Source organism: Lycorma delicatula, chromosome 9 (assembly GCF_047948215.1).
Source record: "Lycorma delicatula isolate Av1 chromosome 9, ASM4794821v1, whole genome shotgun sequence".
Taxonomy (NCBI): Eukaryota; Metazoa; Arthropoda; class Insecta; order Hemiptera; family Fulgoridae; genus Lycorma; species Lycorma delicatula.
This window is the reverse complement of record NC_134463.1, coordinates 111449964-111475640: the sequence shown is the minus strand read 5'-3', so window position 1 is coordinate 111475640 and position 25677 is coordinate 111449964. Positions and strand designations below refer to the sequence as shown.

The following is a 25677-nucleotide window of genomic DNA, read 5'->3' as shown; positions in this document are numbered from 1 at the left end:
CCTCGCAAGAGGTGCTCCCACACCTCACCAATTTAGCCTCACACGCAGTCCTCCACGGGAAGCCCATTATTATTAAACAGAAGTATTTAATATTATTTTACTTTATTACGTAAATTTAATTGTATTATTTTATTAAAAAAAACAACAAAAAAACGCTTTTTTAGTAACTAATGGTGGGGTTTTGAAGACTGATTAAATGAAAATACACTTGGTTGATTTTTTCATTCATCTAGTTATGTGTTTTTACATAAGTAATAAATTTCAATATGTACACCATTAATCGCGGCAAATGTGCAACCGATACTCAATTTCTGCCCAGAATTAACTTATCTTCCTTGTGATTACAATTACTTCATAGGTTCTTACCTTTAAGTGACGTAGGTCGCTTATTTTTTTTGCAAATAAACAATGTTTTTTTATATATCTCACAATAAAAAATCACAAGATGTCAGGTCCAGACTCCTTGGAGGCCAGGGTATAGGTCCTTTCCGGCCTATCCATCGAGTCCAAATTTTCCGTTTAAAGTCTGACTGACGAATGCATTAAAGTGCCAGGCTGCGCCATTTTGTTGGAAGTGAATTCATTGTATATTTTCGAGTTTATCCAGGTGAGGAAAACAGTAATTGTTTAAAATATTGAATGTATTTGTTTAAAAGTGTGTCGCGTCGTTTCCCAAAAATTACATGTGGGTTTTCAGATCGTCATATCCGTGAATTGTATCTGTCAACACACCCATTAATACGTAATGTACCTTCATCAGTAAAAATTATGTCGTTTAAAAATTATTCAATTTTATGGAACATTTCATCGAAAATTTAAATGTTTTTCTCCATCATCAAGTTTCAATTCATACAGTAGCTGGATTTTATATGCGTGTAATTTCATTCTTTTGTATAAAACTGTGAACTGTTGTTTTCGGAATATCTAACTCGAGGCTTCGACGATAGATGGATTTGTTAGGACTTGAGCTGATTTCAGATTGTCTAATTCGATCAAAATTTTCGTCTGTCACTCGTGGTCTGCCAGTTGATCTTTCCTTGAGAACAGATCCAATTTCTTTGAACCGTTTGAACCAATCGAATATTATTTTCATGCAGTGGCTCTTTTCCATATTCCGTCGAATGTATGTTGAACTAAAATTACGGATTCTAATTCAGCCTGCCGCAAGACATACTTTGATTTTTCTTGAAGAGTGAACATAGAAATGAACTAAACACACGTCAACAATAATAAAAAAAACTGTTGTGGTGGTTTTCACTGCTCTTACACAAACGTTTGGGTTGATGGCTATCTGGGCTACCAATATAACTTCTCAAAATTTCCCTACTGTCTTTATCTTTTTTTTTTAACTTCCGGGTCCACCGTTAGGTATTACTTCAGAGGATGAGATGAATGATTTGTAGCGTGTGTGAAAATGCAATGCCTGGCCGGGATTCGAACGCGGGACCTCCGGATGACACTACCACTCGCGCCAAGGAGGCCGGCCTACTGCGTTTATCTGAATTACAGAAACCCCACCATTCTTTTATGAAGACCCTGTAATTCCTACACTGCCCACAAGGAAGGGTGCGCAGTATGGTCACATCAACCCATCGGGTTGGTCTAGTGGTTAACGCGTCTTCCCAAATCAGCTGATTTGGAAGTCGAGAGTTACAGCGTTCAAGTCCTAGTAAAGCCAGTTATTTTTACATGGATTTGAATACTAGATCGTGTATACCGGTGTTCTTTGGTGGTTGGGTTTCAATTAACCACACATCTCAGAAATGGTCGAACTGAGAATGTACAAGACTACACTTCATTTACACTCATACATATCAACCTCATTCATCCTCTGAAGAATTATCTAAACGGTAGTTACCGGAGGCTAAACAGGAAAAAGAAAGTATGGTCACATCAAGAATGAAGAGGAGACGAGTTCAGTCTCTCAAAGGGCTTAACGTTGGAAATATCCTCTCTACCACTAATTATCGCTATATTCAATGAAAATAGTGGCCATTATTTAAAAACTCATTACATTTACATCGTTCTGCTAAATAACTGGCAAACTTACTGAAAAATCTTTCAAAATCGGAATACTCATTAGTCGTAACCGTGTCGAAAATAACTAAAAACGAAATGACAAAAGACTAGTTAAAACAGAAACCTGCCCTCGCTGGGTCAAAAATTCTTAAATCTTTAAAAAATTTGCGTGTTATAAATTCCTGTTGCCTATAGGAAGAGGTTAGCCTTCCTTTAGATAGGGTTGCAATTTTACTACATTTCTCTGAGTATAAGATATCCTTTCTCCCCACCCATTCGTCTTCCTTAAATCTTAGCGCTTCTTCTCCATTAACGATTCTGTGACCCCTGTGGGTCTTCTATGCTAAGAATGAAGGAAACTATAAATCGTTAGTTTTTCTAATACAGGGTACTTGCCTATATACTGATTCAAGAAACTTCATTTCCTGTTCGATGCCTTGATGTCTGAAGTAAAGCCGACTTCCTAGTTCCTCCTAAAACATAAAATACAATCGTTAATAAAACATTCAGTTTAACCTTTTTTTTTACATTTTATACAATGATATTTTTTTAAATATTTTTTATTAAAATATAGATTCTGTTATTATAAATAAAGATTCAATTTCAGGACGTTGTTTCCCTTTATCTTTCTTCATGTATTTCTATTTCGATTAAATTTACGTAATAAATTACAAAGTTAGATATTAGGTAAATTTCCATAAGCTCCCATTTAATTATTGTTACACATAAATAACAAAATAACATCTACGTAGGTAACACTTTAAAATTAAGGGATGAAATAAGGATTTTAGAATACAAATTTGTAGGAGATTTTATGCTGAAGCTTAAAGGATAAATGTGTTGTATTTATAATTAAAATACGTAATCTAGTAGATTTGAAATTTACTCTTAGTACAGGTATACGCCGTTCAAGATATCTATTAACATAGCAAATACCGAACGTGACTGCTGACAATCAAAAGATTTACAAATTAAGAATGATAAATCTGCTCACGTGTAATTTTGAATGCAACACAAAATATTACAGGTAAAACTAATTTCAAATAAAAGTATAACAGATAAACATTTGTTATTGGTATAAACTGACTTTTAATCTATAATATTTTATTGTTTTTGTATTTTTTTATTTTTGGAACAAAAATTTCACTATGAAACTATCTAATTTTTTGAAATAAACTTTTCACTATTTTTCTATGCGGTTTTATAATTTAATTTTAATTTCAAAATTATGCCAACAGTAAAACAAAGATTAGATTCTCCGATTCACGGAAATACCGACTATGAGACTGTATGCAGAGTTATTTCTTTTGTAATATGTTTGCATAATATACACAATTTACATACTAAACAGATGTGTCATCTTTATCATCTAAATGTTGATGATATCATCAAGTTTTATTAAAGATAAGGAAATAAATACTTAAACTGTTATTAAACCAAAAGTTATCGTGTAAGAAGTCAGAAGCTTACCAGGTTTAATGGTTTTCACTTAATGGTAAGTACGTACATCGTTTCTTTTTAATTAAATATTCCTATCTACAAAGATGATAAGAATAAACAGAAATAAATTTCACCTATATTTCTACAAATAATAACCTTGGCTTTCCTGATTTATCAATCGCACCAAATTTTGTATTTTTTTTTTTTTTTACACTGAACATTGCTTTGTTGTCGCACGCGTTCTCTTAGGACACCTTATAAAAATATATTTCCGCAAATTCTCTACCCATGAACAAACCAAAGCAAAGGTTTGACATATTGAAATGCATCATCATTGTAATCCTCCCACAATTTCCATGAGTTATTATAGACAATACTCATTATTCTTAACAGACGAATGAACATTTTATGTCCTAAGAAAACTTCTGTCAATAAATAGTCCATGATCGTTCATTTTTATAAATCTAATCTCTGAAAAAACGAATAGAATTAGACGAGTATAAATCTAAACAAAAAAATACACCATATTTTCTGTCATAATTTGATTATTCTTTCTTCTATAAGTAGAACCCTATCAAATAGTGCATATTGACTCTTCGCTTTTTTTTCATCATAAGTAAACTTATGTAGAGCTTTTACATCAAATGTCGGACATTCACATCAAACAAGTAACCCATTACCAGGCATAGTAAAATGGAATACACAAACTGTAATTTATAACAAGCTCTGTTCAAGAAGCCTAGTCAAACTGTAACAAGCAAAATGTAATCTACTAGCTTAAACGGATCAATTTATAATAGTTACGATTTACAAAACCATCGTACAGTAATCGTAAAGTAAATAAATTTAATTCAATATTAATATATTTTTTTAAAAGAGTATCTTCGTTTAATTGATCAAATAAAATATGTCTATATAATTTTCATTAACACTTTCTTAATTATGATCTTTTTAAACGATTTTATTTATTATCTTCACTTATTTCATATATATATATATATACAGAGTGTTTCTAAAATGGTGGGCTGGCTATACTTTTTCAGATTCTACTTATAAAACTAAACAAAAAATATCTTAGGAAAAATGGCAATTTCTCCTTCGTTCTCCCACTGTCCGCCGTTTTGTTATTTTTATATAAAAATTCATATCTCAAGTTCGGATAGACGAATCACATTAATATTTGGTAAGCGTCTTGGTAATAATTATTAAAAAATCAGGACTTAAATACCTTTGCAAATTACAAAATGGCGTCAATTTGGTATATATATATATATATATATACACAAAATTGACGAATAAGAGGCAAACTATTAGTTAAAAATCAAATTAGTAAATAAAATATCCATTCAGATTCTTAGAACGCTGGTCTTGATACAAGCTTTGAAAGTATGCTAACACGGTTAAATAATTCACACCATCATAGATATTACAATTCATAGATATTTTTTATTGGTTATAACATTTAAATAAATCTCAGTGATTATAATTTAAAATCATTCCATCCAGCTGGTATTTTCAGGAAAGCCATGCATATAATCAGCCGAACGTACCACCAGGCTCGGATGAAATCTAGTAAAATACCTACTCATAAAATACGATAAATTTTTTGTTAACGTTAAATTAAAATATACAATAATTTATTTATTTATCTTGTAAACTAATGGTGTTACATTGTATTGTTAATTGATTCTAATTACCGTTTTGACATATGTCAGTATCAATCTGCTATTAAATACGATCCAAGTTTGAGTAGGTTATTAAATTAAGTGTAAATATGTTAATCGATAGACTATAAATGAAACTTGGTGGAGGCAACTTATTCCCACGACAGAGAGAGAAAATTTAATACACAATGCACAGAAGTAGTCGTTTCAGAAATCTATAAAACACGTAAAATGCAAGTCCAAAACACATTCATAGAGAAGCTTATTTCTAAAAATATATACATAATTCTGTTAAATAATTATTAATATTATAATAAACATTAATGTTCATTTATTAATTCGCTTCATATAACCGTAGTCCCAGTTACAAAGATCACTTTTTTGTAATGAATAAGAAGATATGAAAATATTTAAAAAATTTCTTGAAAATCAAATACAGGATTACTTAATTGAAAAGCTACAACGCTGTCCACAGTATTACGTAACCATCCATAGTCAAAATATACAAAACATTTCATTATAAAAAAATATTATAACATTTAATAAAATAAAATATTTAAAAAAACAAAACAATAATGACAGATATTTTAATGTCCATAATAAGTATAAAAATTAGCTTAAATATTTGATAATTAATAACTACAAAAAACTTGATATAAAACTAATTTTTTTTCTACAATATAATTCATAGTTTTTTTGTTTTTTTTTTTTTTAATTTACATTTCTATTGACCGAAAATGTTACATCTTTTTAGAAAACTTTATTTTCTTAATTCCCTGTTCACGAATACTAATAAAATTAAAGTATCAATCTAAACATTTAAGTTATTTTAAAAGTTTTATTATTTTTCTTTAAAAAGCTCAACAAACAGGAATGATTTCTATAATAATAATTAGAATTTTTACAGATTTCAATAAAGAAAGAAATTCTCAATTCAAGCCGTATTATTTTTTTAATGAAGGTTGAAACTTCTCTCTTCTTCTAAACAACCAATTTTGATTATTGCATTTTTTCGTAGACCAAGCTCGTCTGTTAGTTCCCTTACAATTTTTTAGATCTTTCATTTCATTTTTTGAGAAAAAAGAATGAATGAACATTTTTCTTTCTTTAAATCATTTATTTTGGATTTAATTGCATAATGATGTAATGATATTCTGAGAATGAAGATTTTTCAAATTTAAAAACAAATAAAATATTTAGAGAAAAAAAATTAATTTCTGTGCTTAATAGTCTTATTTTACGGTATTATTTTTTCTTTACATCACTTCTCTGAATTCACTTTTATCAAGGCGCAGCTTCCATATATTTATAATTCTTGCGAACGTCCTTTTTATGAGGGTAATATATTTTGTTAGCCTAACCGTACTTGCACGATGGAAAAAAATTAAATATTCAAACGATTGAAACAAACAATTATAATAAATCCGACTTCAAAAATAATTTTCTATAAAAGTAAAATTATTTAATGTGGATATGAGGAGAAGAGGAAGAAGGAGGATAGGAATGTGGGATGATTTGAAAGGGAGATAAGGATACTATATAATTTAAAATAAAAAGCTCAGGACAAACCTGAGACTGTACAAGACTACACTTCATTTACATTCATACATATCTTCCTCATTCATCCTCTGTAATACCTTACGGTGGTTCCGGAGGCTAAAAAGAAAAAGGAAGACCATAATGGTGAATGCAGTTTTTTAATACTTGTCAATAGACAGTTCCATTAAAGAAGAACAAGGGAAGTAACAAAAAATGTTTTTTCCAATTACTCTTTAAACGTTTATTTTATGAATTCTGCATCAAGCTAAGCAGCAAGCTTCGGTTTAGCAAGTTATTAATAGTTGTTTTATATTTAGCGCCGATTAAAAAATATCAAAATTTAAAGAAAAACTGACAACGAATTTTTTTCTATATAAAAAAATGATACGGTTATACCTTAAATAGTCAATCATGAAAAGTCTTTTGAAGAAGAATTCCACAGTTTGCAACAAACTCTATCAAATATTTCAGGAAAAACAGCGTTCTGATTCGGTGGGCTGTCATTCGGAATATTATGAGAAAGTACTTAAGCGGATCGTAAGAACCAGACTGTACAACCTTCGAAGAAACGGTGAACACGAAAGTGGTCCAATGTGAGATCAATAAAGATAAAAAAAAGTTCAACTTTTTTTTTTCTTTTTTATGAAAGAACGGATATCAAAAGGTACGGTCATTAGTCAGGTGGAAATTGGAAGTGTATGAAAAGATGCCGTGCCTGACCAGGATTCGAACCCCGGACCTCCGCACGAAATGCCGAGACACTACCTATTCAACCACGGAGGTCGGCTATGTTAAATTTACAACTAACTTAAAAATATAGTATTTTAGTTCTTCTTTTTTTTTAACTGCTTTTTTGCAGTTTAACATCCTTAGCCAAAAGTACAATAACATCTGCAAACCGAAAGTATTTCAATCTCCGTAAGTTTGATTTGTATAGTTACCAATAAACAAAAATATCAACTAAAGGTATTAATCCTCCGAAAATAGTAGTTAAAAAATAATTTTATTTATTCAGTTTAAATCATACCAGATCCAGGAATCAGAACCAAAACCACCGGGTTGGTCTATTAGTGAACGTGTCTTCCCAAATCAGCTGATTTGAAAGTCGAGAGTTCCAGGGTTCAAGTCCTAGTAATGTCGATGTTTTCCACTGATTTGAATATTAGATCGTGGATACCGGTGATCTTGGTGGTTGGGTTTCAATTAACCACACATCTCAGGAATGGTCGAAGTGAGACTGTACAAGACTACACTTCATTTACACTCATACATATCATTATCATCAATCATCCTCTGAAGTATTATCTGAACAGTAATTACCAGAGGCTAAACAGGAAAAAGAAGTAAGATCCAGGAATCACGTCAAATTTTTTAGGAAGACCGATCTACTTGTAGTTTAATGGTCGAAATAATTCTCCATTATTCCGTTTTCAATTCCTGGGATAAGGGAAAAATCATAGTGAAATAAGTTGCTGCGTACAATTTGCCAGAAATTAAAGTCAATCAAATTAATTTTTTGTAAAAGGAAACATACAATGTTTTGAAATTTCTATTTAAAATACTACATGGTAATTTTGAATAATAATTTGGTCACTACTTAGGAGCTTAAGGATAGGGAGAATAATATATTATCTAATAATTACAGGTAACGCGACTTAATTTAAAAAACAAAAACAAGAACCAGAGGTGAAGCTTGACGACGATAATAATATATCTTAGTTGTTATTTACCCCAAATGTTTTTAAAAGTTTTATCTTTCTAACTTCTTTTATGACAAATTTAAAAAAGGTTATATATCTTCCACCAAATTTTTTAGTTCAATAAGATAATTTTATCCTATGTATACTCAATATATTGAAGTATTTTTTTACCATTGCAGTAATAAAAGACATTTGCAGTGAGAACACATTTTCGCAACATCATTTACGATTTATTTCACGAAACAGCGTTTCATCCTACGCACAAGTACAGTTGATTTAATAGCGTAAAATTTTTTGATGTAATCGTCAAATGAAATATTTTATAAAAAAATTTACAGAATAAAAAAAAATCCTTTGAAAATAAAAATTAATCTCTCATAGTAGTAATACTGTCTAAAAAGGTTTCCTGGTCTACCCCTTTATAAAAAAGAATTATACACAAAAATATTCAAGCTCTTTTTCATATCATATATACTAAGTAACATATCTAATGAATAAAATATATTATGATTACATCAAATAGAATGAAAGAAAACAAAATAAAATAATGCAAGAAGGAAAATTGGATAATAAAAAATGAATATAAAAGAAAGTGTTAACAGATGTCACCTAATGATAGCATTCAACCAACCTTAAAGAAATAAAGTAAATTGAGTATTACTGCATTTTCTAGTGGGTTCATTTTAGAATGGGTCCTTTAACCTTATAATTTCCCTTATTGTTGAATGCAGTCACGTACTGAATTTACTCATTTTTTCCACTTCTATTTCCTGTCCCTCTTTTTTTCCATATTTTTTGTACATGCACATTTTCAAGATTAAATAAATACGCATGGATAAATACGCAACGCATAAATAGATGTGTATGTATCATATAATAATAATTAAAACATTTTTAAGTTTTGTAAGACTACTTTATATTAGATTTTTAAAATAATTTTATTCTATTACAGAAAAGTCTAATTTTTAAACAAAATAATATTTGTTGGTCATCGCTTCTCTGTTTAATGTTTATTGAGAACTAGTGTTATTTTAATAAGGCATCAACATCTAATTCTATTAAAAATTAAGGGAAAAGGTAAAAGATATCCCGGAGAATGGATTCAATCCGTATTGAAATTATTCTAAACTATTCTTCCTTTTCCTTTTTAGCCTACGGGAATTACCGTTCAGGTATTACTTCAGAGGGTGAATGAGGATAATATGTATGAGTGTAAGTGAAGTGTAGTCTTGTACAGTCTCAGTTCGACCATTCCTGAGATGTGTTGTTAATTGAAACCCAACCACTAAAGAACATCGGTATCCACGATCAAATCCGTATAAAAATCCTGTCTTTACTAGAATTTAAACGCTGGAACGCTCGTCTTCCAAATCTGCTGATTTGGGAAGACGCGTTTACCACTAGAGCAACCCGGTGGGTTATTCTAACCTCTTTCTTTCTTTTCCTGTTTAGCCTCCGGTAACTACCGTTCAGATAATACTTCAGAGGATGAATGAGGATGATATGTATGAGTGTAAATGAAGTGTAGTCTTGTACGTTCTCAGTTCGACCATTCCTGAGATGTGTGAATAATTGAAACCCAACCACCAAAGAACACCGGTATCCACGATCTAGTATTCAAATCCGTGTAAAAATAACTGGCTTTACAAGGACTTGAACGCTGGAACTCTCGACTTCCAAATCATCTGATTTGGGAAGACGCGATCACTACTAGACCAACCCGGTGGGTTAGATTATTCTAACCTATTCTAGTCAATTTTAACTCTTTTTTCCGATTGAAAAAAATTCCTTTTATGGTAAAGAAGAAGAAAAATGGTTAGTCATAACATTATTATTGATACAAAATAGGGAGTTGGAAAAAATATTCAATCTTTTATAAGAATACGCATATAAAACGTCGGTCCTCACTTCAAGATACAGAACGCGGAGTACCGCAGGGAAGTATCCTCGATCCCTTGTTTTTTTTATAGCTTATTAATGATCTATCTCAATATCTTGAACCATTAATTGTACCTCTTTTGCAGATGAACAACTGTAACTTTATCTTATGGCAACTGTTTAAAACTACTAGAAAATTTTACATTTGCAGTTCATAAAACAAAATATTTGCTGGGTGGATTGTAAATTAATTAACTTTAAATATGGATAAAACTGTTGCACGCATTATGCTAACCAAACATATATATCCTTCCTTATAAATAAATAGAATTCCTATTATAATAACGATAATATTCCAGTTTATATCAGTTTAAAATTTTAGGGTATGTTATAAGATGATAAATTTTCGTGGACGATCAAAGTGATTTAGCTTGCAATAAAATCAAATAAATAGTTCTGTTTTCTTTTAAACCATCTAAAATACTAAACTTATTATTATTACTGTTAAATATTTATCATGCTTACATATATTTCAATCTTTCAAAGGGCTACCTCCAAAAATCAGAACGAATTTTCAAGACAAAAAAATTGGTTGTCTGATCATCGTTTGGCAACCGTAGATATGAATCAATTATAGAATTAAAAATTTTAAATTATCAATGTGTTTATATGTATTAATGTACAATCATTGCTAAAAATAATTACCACTCGTTTAAAATAAATAAAAAAATAATTAAGAAAAAACTATTAACAATATTCCCTTATCTCAAACCAGATCTTGTAATTAAACCCAATACTACTGCTAACGAAAAAGGGACTTATGTTGCCATTGTTACTAAATAACCGGAAACATTAAAAAGATTTTTTCGTCAATTAATTTAAAACGAAGTTAAAGTATTATCTATCAATAAAACAATAAGCTTTCACTAAGTTTTAGGTAGATTTCATAAGAAAGCTACCTATTGTAATGGGTACCGTGATTCGACTTCCGGAAAATTTCAACATAGCTTCGCGTTTTACATACCCTGAACCCAAAACCACAGTCCGTTCAAAAGTTAATATATACATTTCATTTTCTTGTGGAAACGATAACTGCCGTAATGTTGCGCCAATCACTTTCAAATTGTTCCTTAAAAATAACTCGTCCCAAAATCTTGGTCGAGTTCGTTAACGGTCAAAATCGGATCATCGGGGTGGAAACGTTTAAAAAAAAAACAATAGCGCTATAACTTTCTTATTAAGTAAAATATCGAATTCGTTTAAAGTTCCTACTACTCTTTGGATAAGGGCCTAAAACTTATCTAAGTAAAGTTTTTTGATATCATAAAAAAAAATTTTAATAATTTTTTTTTAATTTAAGAATAACATATTCATTTTGAATAATGTTTCAGCATATTTTGTTTTTAACTTAACCTAAATATGTCACTCATAGTTAAAAAAAAATCGTTTTTGAGGTCATGAACGTTGTCGTGAGGTCACTCGTGAAACAGAATGAAATGGAACAGGAAATAAAATTAATATAATTCATTTTATAAATGGGTAGAAACGAGACTCCAATAAATTCTAACTACCAACCTAAAAGATATATGTCCATCCCTTGCTTTTTGTATTTTTATTGATACATGATAAGAATTTTGGGATGTTTCATCAACTGTATCATTTTATTCGTTTATTAAGATAAATTCATTTACCCGAATAAACAATATCCTGAGTGATTAAATTATCTGATACAATATCGTACACAAATTATATCGTAAAACATCATTCAATATCAGGTAATGATAACAAAGATACGATTTGTCGCATCTGTTACAGAAAATACGACAAATTGTTCAAATTAAATGTAAAAAGCTTACAACAAAATTATAATACTGCCCTGGAGGCAGTATGTAGTTACTTATTCTGAAGTATTGAAAAACAATGAAAATAAATCAAAAAATTTTTTTTTAAATTCAAAAAATAAAAATATTAATGTGCCAAACTCCCAAAGTACTGCCAAAGTATTATTATTTTTTTTTTGTTTGTTCATATTCATTATTAACAGCCTAGGAAGACATAAAAGAATCGGTTAAAATATATGAAATAGAAAAAAGGTAGCTTTTTGCGGAAGGGGAAATTTTGGAGCAAAGTTTTTTTTTTTTTAAATTATGATAAGATAAGCAAGCCCAGATGTACTGAACCTTAATATAAAGTGGGATTATGTTTGCAAAACTTTTAGAAAATAGCCCTAAAAAATTATCAACTTTACCCATTGGAGATATTGACCCAAAACCAACAAATTGTTTCATATTCACAAGTCTCTGTACAAAATATCATTATAATTTATCATGTCAAAGCTTCGAACGCGGCCAACACACGTACATATGTACGTTCGTATGTACGAACATTTACCCCCCCCCCCCCCAATTTCTTTGTTTTTTCGGGTCCCTGGGTTATTAAACGTGGAGAAATGGAAAAAAACCCATATCTCATTTTGTGGCTGCACAGTTATGACGTTGCTTTCAAACTGTATTTTTAATATATTAAAATAAGAAATTTACTACAAAACGCTTTTAAGAACTTGGTACATTTTAAAAAAATGACTTATTTCGATTATCCTTAGTGTTAGTTTTTAAGAGTCTAAATTCCTATTTTCCATAAAGTTAAATATTTACAGTTTTCTCAAGCTAACCCACCGTGTTGCCCTAGTGGTGAACGCGTCTTCCCAAATCAGTAGGTTTGGAAGTCGAGACTTCCAGCGTTCAAGTCCTAGTAAAGCCAGTTATTTTTACACGGATTTGAATACTAGATTGTGGATACCGGTGTTCTTTGGTGGTTGGGTTTCAATAACCCACACAACTCAGGAATGGTCGAACTGAGACTACAAGACTACACATTATTTATACTCATACATATCAACCTCATTCATCCTCTGAAGTATTATCTGAAAGGTAATTACCGGAGGCTAAACAGGAAAAAGAAAGTTTTCTCAAGCTATAATCAAGAAACCTTCGGAATTACTGTTATTATTATTAATATTCTGCATGGTTTTCTTTAGTTTCAAAGATATTTTTTTTTGTATCTTGAGGAATAGTTTCAGCAATATATTTTGAGGATTCAGCATTTATCATCATTATAAAATAAGAAAATAGAATTCTAACTCCCTTTATATTTTAGAACGATCTAAATAACTCATTTAGAGGGAAAAAACTTGTTACCTGAACTTTTATAAGTGAAAATGGTAGAGGGGCTTATAATAAACGAAAAAAAAATGCGGGTGCGAGGTTGGTGAGGGTTATTTGGGGGGTTGAAAAGGCGTGAAAAATGGTATTATTGCGATTTCCGGCGAAAGTTGACGTAAAAAAAAATTTTTCGTTATTTCAGAAAGGTATACTTTTACCAAGTTTCGTTAAAATTAAATTATTTTTGCAGAAATGAAAAATAAAAAACGAAACAATAAAAGATTTTTCGGAAATTTTGAGGTTATGTTAAAAAGTGACCTCTACGAAAGTTGTAGATTTTTGCATGATCTACATACAACTTTTGTATTGGAATATTTTTTCACCCCCCCCCCACAAATCACCCTCCATCAACACCGCTCATACATTTATTTTTTGACATTTATTATAAGCCCCTTTACCACTTCCATTCATCAATATTACAAAAAAAAAAATAGCTCTAAATTAGATTAATATGTATTCAAAATTTTGAGCTGACAGTATCTAAAATAGTATCTGAGAAGTCTTGAACCAGGTGAAGGAGTGAATGAACCAGGAAATGCTGTTACACTAAATGATGAACACTATCGAGCTCTGATTAGTGATTATTAGTTTGAAAATTTAGAAGATTTTGATTTGAATAAAATGTGGTTTCAAAAGGATGGTGCCACATTCAACACAGCTGCTGAAATGATTCAGTTATTGTGTCAAAATTTAGATGATTCGATAATTTCACGAAATGGTAATGTAAATTAGTCACCAAGATCGTGTGATTTGATTCTCGTAGACTCTTTTCTCTGGGATTATGTTGCCACAAGTCTTAGTAACAAACCACGAACGAGTAATGACTTGACAACAAATATTCGACCAGTTATAAGTGGAATTCAAACTGATTTGTACGAAAGAGTTACGCAAAACTTTATTGATAGAGTTGGCTACATCAAGCAAAGTCGTGGAGGCCATATGAATGATATTGTTTTTCGAACATAATGTAATGTTAGAAGCTTCAGTATAAAAAAACTATTTGGTTGATATTGCATACATAGATTTATTACAATTTTAATATTGTGTACAGAAATGCTTACAAGATGTTTTATAAGCAACATTATACAACAGCAGGTTGTATTCAATGTTATAAAGGTTAGCAAAAAGTAATTTCCGTTTTGTAGCGTAAAACTCAAATTTTTATAAAAAGGATGATGAGCTTTAATCAGTAATATATTTTCAGTTTTGTCCGATAACCTTTTGCCATCTTTCTGGCAACTTTTCCGCACTCGTAGAACTTCTGGTCCTTATCAGAAAAATCTGAACCTAGTGCGATTTCAGGTCATCATCATTAGTGAAAGTTTCATCATACAAAGAGTTTTGTAAACTTCGAAATAATATATGATCTAATGGTGTAAGATCAGAGCTATACGGAGGATGAGATTTCAGTTCCCAACCGAGTTCCAATAATTTACCATGAGTTATCAAAGATGTTTGAGGCTTTGCATCATCTTGGTAGAACACGATTCCTCTGCGATTTCCAAATTTTGGTCGTTTTCTTTGATTGCTTCTCCCAATTTCATTAGTTTCTGAAAGTAAATATGTGAACTGATGGTTTGATTCCTTAGAAGCAGTTCAAAATGTACAACACCTTTGTAATCCCATCTAATAGAAAACCCATTCAAATTGATCGAGTTTATCTTCTTTTTTTTTTATGCAATTCAGCTTTTTATGTGGCTTGCGCTGATTTATCACGCTTTGGCCATGATCGTTTTCGATTGATGTTATTGTTGTAGACTATCCGATTTTCATCACCAGTGATGATTCATTTCAAAAAAGGGTCCACTTCATAGCGTTTGAGATGTATATCTCAAATACTGGTTCCGTGTGTCAAGTCAATCTCTTTCGACTCACGTGGAATCCAAATATCGAGCTTTTTAACTAGTCTGAGACGTTTGATGTGATTTTCAATCGTTGCGTATGATACATTTAACCTCTATGCAATTTCTTATATGGTTATATGACGATCGATTCGATTATGGATTTAATATGATCGTCAAAAATTTCAGGAGGTCAACCAGAAAGTTGGTCATCTCTGAGTAAAGAATCTTCAGAATGGAATTTTGACACGTCCGTTTTAATCGGTAATCAACACCATAAACTTTACATATCTATCTCTTTGTGAGCCTCAGCAGTTTTATTGCCTTTACGGAAATAAAAAAAAAGATATGTCGAAAATGTTCGTTCTTACACTCCATGTTAAAAATGACCATAAATTAATAAACAAAATTACGCGCAATTTGCTTCAAAAGAATCCTAAAGTAACAGCTGCAAAACGCGTAAAGAAAAAAAATGAATATTGACGGAAGTCTTCAATAAAAACCTAATCTATTTATGAAAATCGAAATTACTTTCTGCCAATCCCAATACATGTTCGTTTTTATTACATGCTCGTTAAATGTTTAACATAGCACCATTTATTCTATTCGCAGCATTTAATTTAGCATTCCTGTTAAAAAAAAACCTTACTAGGAAATGTTGGTCTATTACGTTACTTAAGAGCTTTGTTAGATTCCTTGCATAAGATTAAACAAAGGAAAAACCTTAAGTAATATGTCACAATAATATTTATTCACACACACTAACACGTGCTCTTGCACGTTTGCACACAATATAACCATTACTTCAGTTAGTGGAATAAATCGATAATATTTTAACAATTTGACATTTGTTCGGCTTAATAAAAAAAACTACCTTTTTTCTTTTCGTATAAAACGCCCTTGATATCGGAATTTAAGTCAGTTATATGCACTTAGTCTACACTGAAAGTTCAAGGGTCAAACACAAGTACTGACGGGAGGGGAACTGTGTGATAATGCTACAAAATTCATCACCACCGCTCCGCCTCTACCCTACCAGTCTTTTAAAACCTTTCTACCACTACTAACTCTAAAACCGTTGTCCCCCTAACCCCTTCGTCTACTTTATATATATATTATCAGATCGCGCCAGTTCTTATCAACATGCAAGGTTTTTGTGCAGCCACGCTTTACAGTTCACTAAAGGAGAAAAAAAAAGAAACTTAATCTAATGTCCGGAAGAATGTATCCCCACCCCTTGATCTTCTTTATTGCTACATTTTACGGTGTACAGTACTGTTAGCCAAAGTTATTGTTATTATTATATAACTGATTTTCTAGCGTAACCTGTGCCATTTGTTATAACCTTCAAATTTCGGTATAAACTTTACTATCTCACTGCTATTTGAAAACAATTATAATTGAGTACAATTTTTAAAACTTTAATAGGTGAAAATCAATTTTTAAATGTTTAAAAAACTATATTTCTCAACTTTATCGACATTTTCTATTTATTTTTTTTTTTTTAAATTAAACATTCACCTTGTGATAACACATATTTTTACAACTATTACTTGTGATCCTTTTTTTTTACTACGGAAAAATTACATACGTTAACGTCAAAAAAATCAACTTATTTTTACGGTAAGTCATTAAAACACCTCAAAAATTAAATATTTTGATTATTCCAACAAAATTATTAATAATTATGTTTTCTTTTTTACTGCGAGAGAGAGAAAGAGTGTCCGGGGTTAAGGTATCCAAAAGTAATGGTCTATATTTAAAAAATCATTTGTACTCTCTTAATTGAAGGCTCAATCGACAGAAAATATCTCCAAGATTTGTTCTCTACATCTCAAGGTCAGCGAAATACACATGTGTAGGCAGCCGTCTTACAACGTAATTGTAGTCAGTAATAGTCAGTCGAGATGTAAACCCCGCAAAAGAAGGTTCAGTGCTTGCTTTGGTTACCGGAATTTAAATAAGCTAGGCGTGTTCAACGCCTTGTACGAGCTGAATCTAATATCGATCTTCCTATATCCAAGTTTATTCATCAGTAGAATACGGCTTTAAGAGAAGCTGGAAGCTTGGTTTCACAAACTGGAAAATTATTCAGTTAATGACCAGATTGTGGATCGTGTACGCAATGCATTCACTGCTAGTCCTGGGAAGTCAATTAGGTTATCAAACTGCAAATTCCTCGTTCCACTGTTCACGGCATTTTTCATAAACGGCTGCTTTTGCAAGCGTATAACTTACAACTCCTTCATCACATTAAACTGATTGATCGCCGCCTACGATATCAGTTTGCTACCGAAGTAATGCACCGTTTGGAAAATAATCTTAATTACTTTGATACGATGTTATTTAGTGATGAGGCAACCTTTCCTATGTGGGAAAGTTATCAGTCACAATTATCGAATTTGGAGTGCTGAAAACTGTCATATAGGAGTTGAAAATGAAAGGAAAAAAGCAAAAGTCAAAGTCTGATTAGGTCAACAAAAAAATGGCGTCATCGGTCCGTTTTTTTTTTCATGGAGCCCACTGTGACAGGAAATAGTATCTCGACATGCTTGAGAACTTTGCTGTTTCTCAGATTCCTGCAGGCTCTAGTTTCCAACAAGATGGTACTCCACCACACTTTCATTGAGATGTTACCATGTTCTTGAACAACACTTTCCGGGGATATTGGATTGGCCGAGGAGGTCCGATATATATAAATATTAAGTGCTATTAGATTTAACCGTTATTATTGTAGGCGATCTGATATGAGTCATACATCAATCATGTAAATAAGATTACTAGGAAACCTTATGCCGTTTCCCATTGCCTCTTTCTTCACAGCCAAATATACTTTTGCATATGAACATGTTGCCATAATTTGGAACAACCGTCCTAAAAGTTTGATGATATTCACCCCTATAAGATCACTTATAGGGGTGACATAACTTATAATCAGTTATGATTATAAGTCATGCTTTTAACCGCAGGGACTGATTACATTATGGGCATCATTATTCTCAGAGAAATTAATTGTGCCTAATGCATCTTGTACCTCAAGTGATTTGCATAAGATATAATTATACGACATATGACACACAGCTGTAAGAAAGTCTGGAGTACATAATGTAACGCAATAGATTAACGTACCTCTTTCTGCAGTGAAACAATACATAATGAAAATACTAATTCAAGTCACCAGAAAAAAATTCCCTTATTGTACCTAGTAATTTAAATAAAAAAAAGATTTAGCAACAATAAAATTTATTTAAAAGAAACGACCCCTTAATTCATGAAACTTGGTGCAACCACATTGAATTTATGTCTTTTAATGAATTCATTCATAGGATATGAATATAAACTCTACGAATGTGGAATTTTATAAAAATCTATTTTTATTTATAAATGTCAGGAGACCTTAATAGAAATAAAAACACATAGAAATAGTCAAATTTATGAGAACAATTTTTTTTATTTATAAGTTATAAAATTTTAAAAACAACCAATTATTTATTTCGTGGTTTTTTCCTCGTCACGTGACTAAATTCTACTTCCACAGCATTAACTTTTATAAATTAATATTTTAATATCAACACATTTTTGATTTTTATACCTGCAACTATATTTTTTTTTATACTTTTTTGTTCAAGCCTTAATTTCAAGAAAATTAAGTTTTCTTCGTTTAACCCGAAAGAGGTCGTAAACCCTCGCAGACGGGTAAAATTTAATAATAATTTGATTATTTCAATTAAACTTTGATTTTAAATCACTAATTTTTATTCAAATATTGAAAAAATATAATATTACAATTTTTTTTTGCATTGGAAAAAAAGAAGTTATTAGAGCCGTAAGATGATTTTTCCCAACAAAAATTTGTGAAGGATTTTTCTCGAATATTAACATTATTGCCAATTTTAGAATTAAAAATTCTAATTCTCATTTTAATATTTAAGAAAAATGTATTTTAGGGAAAACGTTTTTCTGTAACATACTTAAATTTTAATATTTAATATTTCATTAAAATCACTGTTGAAATTTATAGAAAAGTGTGTGTTTAAATGGACCTAAAACTAAAAAATCTTTGAGCGTGAAAAAATATTTTTGGCAAAAAAATTAATAATTAGAAAAGGAAAATATATTTTCAAATCACTACTAAGGCTTTGCTTATATTGCAAAAAAAAAAATACAAATAATAATTGATTTTTTCCTCTAAAAATAATTGAGCCAAACACTTCACTAAAACAGTAAATTACACAGTAGGTTTAGAATAATAATACAGTAGAGTGCTTAATCTTGCTGACCTGTAAATTTTCAAAGGTTATTCAGCAGAAAAGTACAGAGTGAACGGTTACATCAGGGCTTTTTTTCTTTAAATATTAATAATACAAGTTTTTAAATTAGATCAAATATCTTAGTTTAACGGGAATAAACTTCATTTACGGGATAATTTGCCAATCAATATTCGCTTTTTCTGTCACTGAAATATTGTCCGTTTTAACAGATTTCTTTAGATTACTTTCAAAAAGGGAAAATTCTCAATTAGTCTTAAAGTTAACTGTTTTTTTAAAATGCAAATTTCATTCACCAAACATACCGATTTTAAGGATTCTTTTTATTATTTTATTTTGTAGGAATAGTTTCTCTGGTCTCGATAAAACTTTTTTCAAAATAATTTAAGTCAATAAATTTTTACTTACCCATCTCTGCTATAGCAGAGGTATAGCTCTAGAAGGGAGAGTATTGTAATCGGTCCAATTTGGGCATAAGCGGTTTTCACCTCACGTTTTTCCATCGGTTATCCATCTTGACGTTTTCACGACCTAAGCAACCCAAAAAACCGGATGGAAATTTCCGGATGTTAATGTTCTTTTGTAAGTGTGTGTGTTCGGTGTTAGCCTCTAAATCATCTTATACCTCAAGAACTACTGGATCGATTTTCACCAAACTTGGTTCGATTGTTTGCTTCTATATACGGGAATGACATTAAATTTTCAACTTAAAAGGTCAAGGGGGTGAAGCTGTAGAACAAGGTCACCCTCAGTATCTCGAGATTTCCCTTAATAAAAAGTTATATTTTTCTTAGGAACATTTGTTAACAATTAAAAAATAACACATTTGCAATAAAAAAATTTGTAAAAACGTATTCCCACTCCAAAAATGCTGTTGTAGTCATCTTCTACGTCACGGGTGAGCGGTGGAATTAAATAAATGGATATATTTTAAGTGTAAAAAAATAACTTGGTTTGGCTGGGTCTCGAACTCGTTCGCCCGGATGATTCGGTACCTGCTGCGTTAAGGCTTGCGGCTACACCAGTCTGTCGACCGTAAAAGCAAAATTTGTTCTATGCAAGTTGTAAAATTATATTAGTTTAGCTAGTGAAGACCGCTGGCCTCCGTGGGGCGTGTGCTAACGTGTCGGCCTTTCATCCGGTGGTCCCGGGTTCGCATCCCGGTCAGGCATGGCATTTTCACACGCTACAAAAATTGTCATTCATCTCGTCTTCTGAGGTAATACCTAATGGTGGTCCCGGAGGTTAAAAGAAAAGATAAGTTAGTGAAAACCGTCGCCGATAATACCATCACGTTCGCGCGAATTAAATACGGTAAGCGCGCGCGCTTTAGTTAGAATCATACAATTATATAAACGAAAAAATATTATATTTAAATAAAATGATAAATATTTTTAATTAAGTTGTGTATGTAAGCCGTGCATCAGAAACAGCCCACGATTTTAGTACTTTCCCGGAATGCGGCTTATAACTGTGTTGTCAGTTTATAATTTTTTTTTTTATGAAAAATTGCGTTATCTTTTTTTGCGTTACCTTATCGACAATATGAAATATAGTTTTCTTATTTTTTTTTTTAAATCAAATTTAATATTTCACTTTACAGCCTAAGGATGCAAAGTACTACTTTAATTTTGAAGATAAAAGCGATTTTTTCGTAATAATATTTTTTTTAAAAAACCTGGGGTATAAAACGCGTTCAAATATTTTTATTTCATAAAATAATATTTCTTAGCTTACAGCCTTTTAGCTGGAAATATTTTACTTCATTCTGCGTTTTCCTTTTATTATTTTTATTAAGACTGATTGATGTTTTTAGTTATTATCTTCTTTGTGTTTCTAGCAAACAGCTTTTTTATACAAATGATATTTATAAAAAGTTTTATTTGTAGTAATACTGTTTTGGATCAGAAATCTGGTCTTTTGGAAAAATTGCCTTGAAATATAGTGCTGGAGAAAAATGTTAAATATAAATTGAACGATTAGGGTGATCTAGTACAGGGCGATTAGGCATTTTGAAGGGCAGAAGATATGAGATCGGTTCTGTAAATTAAAAAAAAAGAAATGTCACCACGTATAGATAGAACATCCAATTAGACGAAACTAGTTCATCGTAAGAAATAATAACTGGAAATAAAGCATCAGGAAGATCTAGGCTACAATATTCCAAGCGTAACCAAGAAATTGAAATTGTAATTACTCTTCCATGAAAAGAATGGGATTATAATAAATCTAGAAGAAAACATACAAACTAATTTGAAATTATGTGAATCTTGGAAGAAAACCCAAATTGTAAACCAATATAAAGGTTCTAAACCTACGAATTCAGAAGTAAATGAAATATTTCCATCGTTTTATAACCACTAATATCCATGAACTAAAAACTGTTATATAAAGAAATTAGAAAATAAAATGAAAAGTTAAAAAAAAAAAAATTAATTATTAATAAAATTAAAATTAAAATTTTTAATAAGATTATTAGGGTTATTAGATTTATGTTGTTTTTTTTTTTTCAAGTTTATTAAGTATATCAAGAAATTGTTTTCTGACAAATTTGACCGTTTAAGTTTAATTCCCGTTAAACATAATTAAATTTCGAAAATAAGAAAAGCAAATAAAGTAACATGGATCTTTTAAAATTAATCCGTGAAAACCACACTGTCAAATATTCTATAAACTCATAAGTTGGTACCGTGTAAACAGTTGCAGCGAGTTTAAAACCAAATTTTACAACCGGTTTCATCGGACGAATACGGTGTACCTGGTACAACGTAGTCACGTAAATACACGCAAAAGGTCAAATAATCATCAAAAGGATAAATCATAGTTATCCTATATATTAATATTTAAAATACAGAGTGTCGCATATAAAACGCACCCCATCCTTATATTGGTAGGTATTGAAATAATAAAAAGGCATGTGTAAATGTAAATGTAATTTTTATTATTACCATCCACTACCTTACATTTAGAATAAATGTTGGAAGTGGCCGCCATCTTCTTGAATGCAAGCTTCAATTCTTTTTACAGCGTTTCTTGCAACTTTTTTCAAAGTTTGTGGCTGGATATTTAATACAGCTTGTTCAATATTGACTTTCAATCGTTCAACTGTTCGTGGTTTGTTGCTGTAGGCTTTTTCTTTGAGGTAACCCCGTAGAAAAAAATCCGCCGCAGTCAAATCTGGAGATCTTGGTGGCCACAAGCCTCGACCGATAACACGATTACCAAAGAATTCCTCGACGAAATCAGAAATTGAACCTGCGTATTGCGATGTCGCGCCGTCATGTTGTAGCCGGGAGTGTCGGTCTTCCTCTTTCAAGAGTGCGATGAACTGAAATAAAATATCCTGATATCGTTCTGCATTAATGGTGTACTCGAAAAAAATAGGACCGATTATTTTCTTCCGCGATATCGCGCACCACACGCCCGAATTCTGCGGGTGTAATTGTTTTTCGTGATAAACGTGGGGATTTTCAGCGCTCCAAATTCTACTGTTTGGGCTGTTTACGTAGCCGTCCAAATGAAACCGTGCTTCAGCTGTGAAAAATAACGAATCCATAACATTAATTCCCTCACGCAGAAATCGACGGAACCGTTGACAATATTGTAGCCGTTTTTCTTTGTCGGGCTCAAGAAGTCGATGAACCGTTTGAATGCGATAAGGTCGTAATTGTAATCGTTTGGTCGCCCGATGAACAGTTGATTTAGACAAATTAATTTCAGCAGACAAACGTCTGATCGATTTATTGGGCGAGGCGAGTAATCGGTATTTGATTTCAGTGAATGTATGTGTATTCAACACTGACGCAGATCTTTTGTGATCCTTGTTATTAACAGAACTAGTCTCTCTAAATTTTGCAACTAACCTTAATACTGATGTTTTGTTAGGAGCCGGTATATCTCGGTACTTATGGCGAAACAAATCTTGCACAGCAACCACTGATTTCGTACTGAAGTACGACTCGATAATGAAAACACGTTCATCTAGCGAAAACACCATCTTGTCTCTAGCAATACACTGAACGTTATGATTGCATTGTTGTTACTATCGGTAGTGTTCTATTGCGTCGCGATGTTCAGATGTTGGACGGATCCATTTCAGTAACGAGTAGAGGAGTAAGCTTGACTTTTGAAATTTCATGGATGAGTGATTGATGGGTTGCGTTTTATATGCGACAAGCTGTATAAACGAACTTATTATTAATATATTCTTTCTTTTTCCTGTTTAGCCTCCGGTAACTACCGTTTAGATAATTCTTCAGAGGATGAATGAGGATGATATGTATGAGTGTAAATGAAGTGTAGTCTTGTACATTCTCAGTTCGACCATTCCTGAGATGTGTGGTTAATTGAAACCCAACCACCAAAGAACACCGGTATCCACGATCTAGTATTCAAATCCGTGTAAAAATAACTGGCTTTACTAGGACTTGAACGCTGTAGCTCTCGAATTCCAAATCAGCTGATTTGGGAAGACGCGTTAACCACTAGACCCGGTGGGTTATTATTAGTATATTAGTTGCAGAAAAGAACACTCTAAACGGCGTCACCGTGCTATTCCTGAAAAAATATTTGTTAATGTTTGTAGAAATCAAAGACAATGCCATAATAATTATATGGTGCTGTGGTATTCGATATTAGTTATACTTCGGTATTTTCCATTGTACTTGCAGCAAGAAAGAAATAAATATTCTAATGCAAAACCCTTTTAAGAAATGTAAAATAAAATAATTATAATTTAAACAAAAAACTTTTCAATTTTCCTATTAAATTATTATTAGTTATTCTATATATTTTTTTTTTTAATTAACTAACTACAGGTAAATTACCCAATTACAACCGCTGATAAGAGATTAATTTTTAAACGTGTGGAAATGGCAGGTGTGTCTGGTATTCAAACTACTCCGAGGCCTTCTGTAAGAAAGGCAGAAACGCTATCATTCCACCACGGAGGTCGCAGTTATATTTAATTTAAAATCGAATTATAAGTTAAAAACAAACTAAACAAAAAGAATTCATTATTTTTTATATCTAGGTCTTTTGTTTTAATCTGTTCTACTTCAATAAAAAAATAATAATTTTATTGGTTGATTTCAATTGTTACAAAGTAGGTTGTAATCAAATTTTATTCTATTTTTTTATCGATAAAAAGCTTCCATATGGCAACGTGACTGAATTTATTTATTTTAATGAGATCATTTGATAATTTTAATGAGATACTAGTGATATAAGAGTAACTGTAACTGCAACTTATATATTCAAAAAGTTGTTTCTTTCTTAAATGATAATACGAAGGGTCCTTTAAAATTAAAGTACGTTTCTTTATACAAATTTTAATATATAAAAACATTAAACCTTTATATTTTTTTACAAAAATTTTAGCGTATTTCTGTATAAACACATAGAGGCATTTGTCGAGCGATCCACGAGATACTCCTAGTAATAATTTAGCACCAGCCTCTTTAATATTTAAAACAACTCTAACAAGACTTTAATATTTAAAAATCACGTTTCAAAATCTTAACTTTAGTATTTATTAATTTTAAATTAAATTTTTCTTCTTTTTCGTTAACGAATAACAATATTATTACCTAAATTTGTTTACGGAGCTTATTTCAGTTTAACATGAATAATCATGCTAATATGTAGAAATATCTAATTAACAGTAGTAGATATATTATTAAATTTCCCAATTTCTGGTATTACCTAAATAAATGAATTTTAATGAGGATTTTATATGCAACGCTTAACATCCGGTAAAATTTGTATTTGGAAGAGCGGAAATAGATTTGATTTTTTTTCATATCCTATCTCGAGCAGGATCAACGTGAAGCATAAACACAGCCCGGGGGAATGACCATTACTCTAACGAGCCTACCAGCCATAAGTCCGGGATGACAGGCAGGCCTGCCCGGTAGTATCTTAATTTCCTTGCCCTGCCTCTAACCCCAGTCCAAAGCCACCAGATCCGACAAAGTCGTGCCCAGCGACCACGCCCTGAAACCGGGACTAGGTCTTTCATTGCCTGCCTCAAACGAAGCCAACCCGAAGGCCACCTCCGCTGGGACTCGGTCTTTCAAGCGCCTGCCTCTAACAAGTGCGACCTGCCG

General features: G+C 31.4%; 1 protein-coding gene and 1 long non-coding RNA gene across 3 annotated transcripts in view; one reads left to right on the top strand and one right to left on the bottom strand.

Moving 5' to 3' along the window:
* The window catches only part of LOC142329741 (acetylcholinesterase-like), a 243270-nt gene that overhangs the window by 116593 nt on the left and 101000 nt on the right, over positions 1–25677 (top strand). The window lies entirely within an intron of this gene.
* Positions 1–25677, bottom strand: part of LOC142329742 (uncharacterized) — a 217034-nt gene that overhangs the window by 156451 nt on the left and 34906 nt on the right. Inside the window, exon 2 of the long non-coding RNA XR_012757586.1 lies at positions 2416–2492. This is a non-coding gene — a long non-coding RNA (uncharacterized LOC142329742). The remainder of the gene's footprint in view (positions 1–2415; positions 2493–25677) is intronic.